We start from the raw sequence: 9,641 nt of genomic DNA on the forward strand, positions 1-9,641 counted from the left end.
TTGTCTAAGTTCACCAAGCGAGCTTTCATGGAAGAGTCAGGATTTGAACTGGGATTCCCAGATCCCAATCTGACACTCTAACTACTGAATCACAATGGTCCTCACACACCACAATGACTCTTTTTCACCTAATAATCATTTAGCTACTCCTCTTTCCAGTAGCTTCTTAAAATTCTTATTTTTTTCCCTTTTGCGTTTTCTTCCAAATTTTCACAGTCGAATTTCTATTCTGCTTCATTTAGACAGCCCAGACACTGACAATCTGTTTTTCTCTCTTTCTTCCCTGTGCGCACCGGTCTGTGTTAGATTTCACACCTGGGTATGGATAGTTTTCTATTTTTAGTATGGCACCTAGCAGGTTTCAGGAACTTTATAAAGAAGAAGAATATATCAATTTGCCACAAGAGAATGACAGCAACTTCTCTACAGGGTTACTTTTTCATGTCGTGAGAGTCCGAGACCTTGTAGTGCTAGATTAGACCGGTGATTCATCTAAGTTTTTTGACACAGCATCCTTTTCTGGTGGCCTTCAGCAACTGATGCCTCTGTATCACCTATAAGATGAAGAAAATTTGCGGTAAGGTATGAGCTTTCATAAAGAAGTGAGTTGTGACTCACGAAAGATCATACCCTACCACAAATGTTGCTAGTCTTAGAGGTGCTACTGAACTCTTGCTCTTTTCTACTGCTACAGACAGACTAACAGGGCTACCCATCTTGATCTGCTTTTGTGTAGGAGTCCTGTTCAGCCATCCTGGAAGACCCATTTAGTCATTAAAGGACCTTTCCTACCAGGGCTCCCCAACCTTATTGAACCTGTGCGCACTTGGGGAATTTTGAGAAAGAGTGTTGCGTGCCCCAACAAAATGGCTGCCATGGCAGCTAAGAAAGGTTTGGTGGTTCAAAGCCAAGCACCTTCCTATGGTGGGGGCAACTATTTCTGAATGGGCATTCCAGGTAGATTTAAAGGCGATGCCACCTGCTTCAATTAGGACAGCCGGGACTGGCTCTTTGGGGAAGAGGTGCTTAAGGGAGGATACAACTGGGTGGCATCATGATTTCCACGGGGACGATACCATTGCCATGAGTTTATCTAATGGCCTTTCAGCCATCTAAGCTAGCAGCCGTTACTACATCCTGAGGCAGAGTTCCACAAGCGAATCATATGGAATATGATGTGTATGACGGACCCCTCCCCTTCATTCCCCCACTCTGAGACAGGTTTTCATGCCACAATGTAACTTTGTCTGCTTTGGCTGAGCAGCCTCAAGTAGCGTCTCTCTGTTAATGATTTTAAAGTTGTAAAGTTATTTTTGTCCCACCCTGATTAAGCGGTTATATTTTTGGCTTTTGAACCTAGCCCAGAAACTTGATGGGGGAAAAGCAGGCACCTCTTCCTCTTTATATGAAATGGCACTAGAAGCTGAATAACTCTCATAAGAAACAGCAACTTTATCGAACAGGCAGGGATGGAATATGGGCAGTCAGGGGACGAAATTACTGAGGTAAAATTTGCAGATAGAATAAAATACTTTAAAAGTAACAGGCAAAATAAATTCCTTTAAGGTTAGTTTTTTATTCTTAGATCCTGATAGTGAGAGGTGTTTTGTTTACTCCTTTGGTTACAGTTACAACGTTTCTTCTCAGCGTTGCCCTTTTAAACTTAGGCATCCAGTCTTTAGTTTTAACACAATTTTCCCTTTACAACAGAGCTGGGGTCCTCTTTAGAGCCAAAAACCCCTTTCAAGACACTGGGCAGGAATTCTTCTTCTTCATAAGACATAACCTTGTTCACTTGGCTGAATGAGAGTCTCCACTTACTACCCACTCACTCTGCCAAAACATGCCCCCAGTTCTATTTTAGCAGTGTAAATGGGTTTCAATTTATACTGGCTTTTTTACTTGGCCTTATCAACTGAATGTCCTCCTTAAGACCATGGGCATTTTCACACATCCATAATCTCCAGAAAATCACACAAAACTCATGGCATGAAGCGTCTTCCAAGCATGATTTCCCGTTTAATGGTGTGATTTCTGACATCATCGGGCTAGGAATACGCTTTGTGCCATGAGTTTTGTGTGATATTTCAGAGTGTTATGGGTGTGTGTGAAAATGGCCTATGTTGTCACAGTTAGGGCCAATGTTCTTTTTTCCCCTCATTTCAGAGGGGTACCAGTCTGACCCTCCTTGTCAGACTCCACACTCTCAACTTCATTCAAAATCCAAACTGAACTGAAAAATCCTGTGGGCACCAACTGTCATTCTGACTAGTCAATCAAAAAGAGGGGGGAGCAGCCTGTCAATCAATCTCTCCTTCCAGGCCATTATTAACTCTTTCCGTTTCACTGAGTGATGCACTGGGGAAACCTTTAATTAAAGTGAATTCCATCACAATGTGTTTTCGTTTAGTCTCTCGAATTTACTCAACTTCATCAGGTCTCACCAACCTCATTGGGAGCTCTTTATTTTTTATTATTTTTATTATGTATTTTTTATTATTTGGGGAGAATTACACTAGTTTGGTGTAGTGGATAAGAATGTGGGACTCTAATCTGGAGAAGCCAGTTTGGTGTAGTGGTTAAGAGCGTGGGACTCTAATCTGGAGAAACGCGTTTGATTCCCCACTCCTCCACTTGAAACCAGCTGGGGGACCTTGGGTCAGTCACAGCTCTCTCAGAGCTCTCTCAGCCCCACCCACCTCACAGGGTGTTTTGTTGTGGGGATAATAATAACATACTTTGTAAACTGCTCTGAGTGGGCTTTAAGTTGTCCTGAAGGGCGGTATATAAATCAAATGTATTATTATTATTATTATTATTATTATTATTATTATTATTAATGTCATTTATAGTCTGCCTTTCTCTCTGAGACTCAAGGCAGATTACACTCTAGCTATTCATTTCCTCTCAATAATATGTAATTTCATATACTTCTACTATGATCCTCCTTAGTGCTTCCCCAAATGATGGATAGTAAGTGATTGTGCTAATTCAGCCTCAATTGCTGGGTTGATTTGTCTCTTCCCAGCATCCATAACAGAAGTTCATTTATTTCTGGTGGGGCAGGGAGACGCCTCAATCACCGACATCCTTACACAGCACCAAAGAACCACGGTGCTGGAAGGAATCCGTAGCCATCCAGTTCTATTCCAAGACAGGAGTTCCAAATCTGCCCCTTACCGTGACCTAGATTGTCTTGATTGTCCTGGGATGATTCACCCCCCGCACATTCAACATACATTTCTGCTGTCTATGTAGGACAAGCTCAGAAGAGTAAGTGGATACAAAACTGACATTTAAAACTGTGCAGCACTCAGATATGAGAGTCTCTCTACACAAGACATCTGACACATGAAGAACACATACTGGGAGATGCAATGTTAGCTGGGAAAGGTAGTTTAAAAAAACAGAGCAGGTGGCAGGGCAAAGGCTTTTCTCTACAGTGGAGCTGTGTGAAGGGGCTGTAAAATGCCAGAAGGGAAACTTCAGCCCATTAGAACTTCTCCAGGTTCAAGCCGGGCTCTGGAAGGCAGTTCTAGCCCATTTCTATTCCTTACCGCCTTCTGGTTGCAATCCCACTGGAGAGGTGAAATTGACAGTCTTAGGGGAGGGGAAGATGAAATTAGCAAATCCTCTGAGAAGTGATCTCCACGGGCTCTGTCTTTTTAAACTATCCTTCCCAGCTAATATTGCATCTCCCTACACTTGACAAACACACACCAAGGCGTCTTGTGTAGAGAGACTCTGAGGCAGAGAACATTTCTGTTGGGTTTTTAGCAAGAGTCATCCCTTCTGTCATAAAATAATTAAACTGACCTTTGTGTTTAGCTAGTGATAACTAGTTAGCGTAGAGCCAATTAAGTTTACAGCAGAATCTTCCCGCCATTTATTCATTCGGTTACAACTATCCAACAATTTCACTGTACGGAAACGCTCTGTTTCTGACCTCAAAGTCAGCAAGAGAACTTCAAAGGGAGGTTCCAGCGTGAAAATGCTGAATTGGGATTACAAGGTTGTCGTTCCTGTGTTGAGCTGGGATTGAAGATTTTTATCTCGCTGTAATTGTGATAATGATTTCAGAGACCTAGCTGGGAGTTGTAGAAAAATGACACAGGAATTCATTACAGACACAGGAATTCATTACTGTCTGCTACAGACAGACTAACACGGCTACCCATCTTGATCTATCTTAACAAAACCGGTGACTTGCTATTTATTACATGTGTTTTAGGTGGATGGTCTGCAGTAGAACAGCAGGATTTGAGTCCAGTGGCACCTCAGAGACCACCACAATTTTCAAGGTGTAAGCTTTCGAGAGCCAGACAAGACCCTTGGTCTGTAGATGGGAGCTCTGACTCTCGAAAGCTTACACTCTGAAAATCTTGTCGGTCTCTAAAGTGCCACGGAACTCAAATCCCGCTGCATTCCAGGGTTGGCGCAACCAGGGAGTGGTCTCCATGTTTTGTGTGATTAGATCTGAATTTTACTTAGTGGCCTTTCACCTTCACTTCCTGCATTTCGTGTCTGCCTGACCCGTCCACCCCCAAATGTAACCTCTCCCATACTGAGCATCTAACTACAGCACCTGGTAAAGTGGAGAAGAGCCATGGCTCAGTGGTAGAGCCTCTGCTTTGCATGAAGAAGGTCCTAGGTTCAATCCCAGGCATCTTCAGTCGAAGAATCTGGTAGCAAGTGATGTGAAAGACCTCAGCCAGAGACCCTGGAGAGCCATGGAGAGGGGCTGTGGCTCAGTGGTAGAGCCTCTGCTTGGCACGCACAAGGTGCTAGGTTCAATCCCAGGCATCTTCAGCTGAAGAATCTGGTAGCAGGTGATGTGGAAGACCTCAGCCCTGGAGATCTGCTGTCAGCCTTAGTCAACAGAACTGATCGTGATGGACCAGGGGCCTGATTCAGTATAAGGCTCTTTCATGTGTGTTTGTGTGAGCTCTAGTGCATTAAAGCTTGTGCTGGGGGATATACTTCTGGGCAGTAGTGTATGGAAAAGAGATCTTGGGGTAAGAGTGGACTGTAAACAAAATATGAGCAGTCAGTGTGATGCGGTGGCAAAAAAGGCAAATTCAGTCTTGGGTTGTATCAAAAGGGGCATTGCATAGAAATCGCAGGAGGTCATAGCCCCTCTCTATACTGCCTTGGTCAGGCTGCACCTGGAGTACTGTGTGCAGTTCTGAAGGCCTCACTACAAAAAGGATGTGGACAAAATCGAGAGGGTGCAGAGGAGAGCGACGAGGATGATGAGGGGTCTGGAGATCAAGCCATCCGAGGAAAGGTTGAGGGCCTTGGGAATGTTTAGTTTGGAGAAAGGAGACTGAGGGGGGACATGATTGCTCTCTTTAAGTATTTGAAAGGCTGTCATTTGGAGGAGGGCAGGGAGCTGTTCCAGTTGGCAGCAGAGGATAGGACCTGAAGCAACGGGCTTAAATTACAAGATACGGTGGATATTAGGAAAAACTTTTGCACAGTCAGAGTAGTTCCAAGGTGGAATTAGCTGCCTAGGGAGGTGGTGAGCTCCCCTTCATGGGCATTTTTCAAGAAGAGGCTGGATGAATATTTGTCAGAGATGCTTTAGGCTTATCCTGCATTGGGCAGGGGGTTGGACTAGAAGGTCTGTATGGCCCCTTCCAACTCTGTGATTCTGTGAAAATTTTGTTAGGCTTTTAAGGGGCGACAGCACATGGTTATTTTTGCAAAGTAACAGGGTGTGTTATGTATAATCCACAGTGACTAAAACAGATTTTATACAAAGCAAGGAGCTGGTATGAGAGGAGAGCCAGTGCGGTCATAGTAGTTAAAGTGTCAGACTAGCATCTGAGAGACCCGGGTTCGAATCCCTAATCTGCCACTGAAACTGGCTGGATGACCTGGGGACATCACAGTCTCAGCCTAATCTACCTCACAAGGTCAGTGTGAAGATGAAATGAAGGAGATAAGCTGCTTCGGATCCCCATTGGAGAGAAAGGTGGGGTACAAATTGAATTTAAATTAATAGGTAAATTAATAGGCAAATATTTTCAACTGCACTGTGTAATCCACCTTGGATCTCAAAGAGAAATAATAATAAGAATGTAAGAAATATTATATAAGAATACAAGAAATATTAAAAAGAACTCTTATCAAGTTGCTATGTTAGTAGTAGAAAAGAGCAAGAGTCCAGTAGTACCCATAAGACTAACAAAATTCAGGGTAGGATATGAGCTTTCGTGAAGAAGAGAGCTGTGTCTCACGAAAGTGCATCCTCTACCACAAATTTTGTTCGTCTTATAGGTGCTACTGGACTCTTGCTCTTTTCTTCTGCTACAGCAGAGAAGAGACTAACACGGCTACCGGTCTCGAAGTTGCTTTGTGCTGCTAGATAACAGCCCGAAGGCCTCAGGATTTCCTTATCAGCCACACTGAGGAACAATGTCAAATTATAGCCTCTGTGAGTCACAAGAGCGGAAACAGCCCATTCAGTCAGAGGGGCTAAGGATGGGGTTGATGAGGCCATTGAGATAAGGAACTCTGCAGAGGTTTCTTTAGATCTGAGGAAACGGGACAGGGCTTTGTATCCCTAGCCCTTATCGTCCTGTAAACCCCGCGAGTTCATTACACAAACAACATAACCCCCTTTCCCAGAATGAGGGAAGTATATTCACAGCTAGGCTCTCTAGGAGAGAACAAACGGAGCTGTTGCCCAAAATTAATTTTAAATGCGGCACTCAATAACCTATCAGCCCAACATGAAGCCATGAACTCTTTCGTTCAGAGTGCTGCTATAGCTGATTGCTCGCATGATGTCGTAGAAACCTTGTGCCTTTAGACCAACTTTAGGCGGGCATCAGTGGGCAGAGACATTGTCTAGGTGTTTCGTGTGCGTTATATGCCATCAAGTTGCTTCGTTCTAAGTTGTCTAATGTCAGTTGTAGAATTACTTATGCTCTATTCCAACATTTCTTCAACTTTGTATTGGATTTTTGCTAATGTTGCATCTTTGTAAACTCGCATTTATTTATCCTGTGACATTGCTTATTGAAATGTCCTTGATATTGACTGTGCTAATCTCACGCTAGGTAATCTTCCTTGAGTCTCAGTGAGAAAGGCGGACTATAAATGACGTAAATAAAAATTAAAAAAATATTTATGGAAACCCTATGAATGAAAGACCTCCGAAACGTCCTATCATTCATAGCTTTGGTCAGGTCTTGCAAACTGGAGGCTGTGGATTCCTTTACTGAGTCAAGCCATCTCATATTGGGCCTTCCTCTAAGATTCAAAACTAATTTGGCCCCTCCACTTCTTACTGGGAGTTTTGTTTACGGGGCTGAATTCATGCTTTCATCTCTGCTTTTAATGATTTTACTGCTCTATCAATTTTTATGTTGCTTATGCTTATAAAATTCTTTTTCAAGTGGATGCTTTTCATGATTTCATTGTTACACTGCTTACTGACCGCTGCATTTTATGATTTGATTGCCACTTCTACCAATTCCTTTTTAAACATTGCTAGGTTTTATCATCATTATTTTAATGTATTCACATTGTTTTCAAAGGCATCTGAGGACTATTGGACTAAGAGCACAGGACGGAACCATTTTCAAATAAAGGAATAAAAAGAACAATAGAAAGTTAACTGGGCAGCAAGTTATAAATAAATCTGGGGTTAGTAGGCATCATCTCAGAAGAGGTATTCCCTTTCTCTCATCTACTAAGGAATGCTTCTTCCAGGATTGTGGCTTGGATCCTATGAACGAGTGTTGTGCACAAATTCAGTGCAAAACGTCCACTTGCGCTAAAGCGTCTGAGCAAGTGGAAATGCAAGAAAAAGACAACAAGAGCTGCTTGCTGTTAGTCAAACGTATCCCCACTTGTGCTTAGACACGATAATAAATAAGGAGGAAAGTGCTAGGTGTTGCTCTTGCACAAACAGAACTTCACTAAATCCATTTATATTCCCGCTTGTATGTCACCGGATTGAAGCCAGGCTCTGTCATTTACTAAAAGCACTTGGCTGGTGCCAGGAAAGGTGTGGGTGGGTGCCGTGACACCCACAGCTACCCCCCCCCCCACAAATGGACCTTGAGCTTGTTTGGAGGTTCTAGCAGTGGTAGAGGTGGAAGGTCAGGCTGGCCTACGGATTTTAGGACCCGTCCCCCATCTTTCTTTCCTTCCCAAACTCAAAGCACTTTAGACAATTCCATTAAAATTTCCACAAGGAGCAAAGTGTGTATTTTGGCACATGCAACACCTTGCCCAAACAGAAATGGTTATGCAGTTCCTTTCTGGCAGCCTGCATGGAATTCCTGCAATACCCATACCAGGGGCGAACTGGCCATTTAACTTACAGGGAAATTTCCCAGTGAGCCTTTGGTAGTTTACAGTAAGCAGAGCCAAGGCCCAGCATCATTGTCTGAGCCCCAGAGGCCATTTGGTCCAGAGAGCCAGTTTGGTGTAGTGGTTAAAAGCAGCAGGACTCTAATCTGGAGAGCCAGGTTTGATTCCCCTCTCCTCTGCTTGAAGGCAGCTGGGTCAGTCACAGCTTCTCGGAGCTCTCTCAGCCCCACCTACCTCACAGGGTGATTGTTGTGAGGACAATAACACTTTGTAAACCACTCTGTGGTATATAAATCGAATGTTATTTATTATTATTCACCATCGGCCATTACTGTGTGAGCTCACCTGCACTCCATCTGGTTTGGGGAGGATGCAACGGGTGACCTAATGCCCACCGCTGGCCCCTCTAAGGTGAGTAGCTTTGCTGTGCTGGCTTGTAGTGCTCAACTTGACCAGGAAGTTTTTTGCTTTCCTGTCTGCTCCTGACCCGTGAGCAATCGGTTTCTGCAAAGTTCTCCTTCTGCATGCACAAGGCAAAGCCGTGGTTCTGCTCAATTCTGGTACCACCCAATCAATCAGAAACAGAAGACATCTATGTGCACAATCTGCTCTGCCAAGGACCTGCCCTCCCCCTTCCAGGGAAAAGCTGCAGTATTCTTATTCTGATGCCAACGGTGGCCTAACTTGCTATCAAGCGGCATCATACTAAAGAGGGACACACTTTAAGATTACAGAGGTGTGGCGGTGTGGATAGCGCCATCAAGTCATTGCTGACTTACAGCGACCCTTGGTGGGTTTTACATGGCAGGAGACTAACGGAGGTGGTTTGCCATTGCCTGCCTCTGCAACCCTGGTCTTTGTTGGAGGTCTCCTACCCAATTACTAACCAGGGCCGTTTCCACAGAGCTTACCGTGTTCCAGAAAACAGCAACATCTCACATGGAATCGCGCGAGAAGACGCTGTTATCGCGCGAGAAGACACGATAACAGAGTCTTCTCATGAGATTTCACACGAGATTTCACTGTTTTCCGGAACAAGGTAAGCCGTGTGGAAACAGCCCAGGGCCAACCCTGCTTAGCTTCTGAGATCTGATGAGATCAGGCTCACCTGGGCTTTTCTGGTCAAGGCAAGATTGCAGGATATTTAACTTATTTCTCAGAGCACATCGGAGTGTGCCAGGATACACTTCGAGAATGACCATGCTAGGTTCCTCCTTCCAAACTTTCTGACTCTTCACAGACCTGATCCTGCCTACACACTGCCCCCCCTTTCCTCCAGTTACTGTCATCACTCCAATGACAAGGGCTGGACC

This window comes from Eublepharis macularius, chromosome 3, assembly GCF_028583425.1.
Source record: "Eublepharis macularius isolate TG4126 chromosome 3, MPM_Emac_v1.0, whole genome shotgun sequence".
In the NCBI taxonomy this organism is placed as follows: domain Eukaryota; kingdom Metazoa; phylum Chordata; class Lepidosauria; order Squamata; family Eublepharidae; genus Eublepharis; species Eublepharis macularius.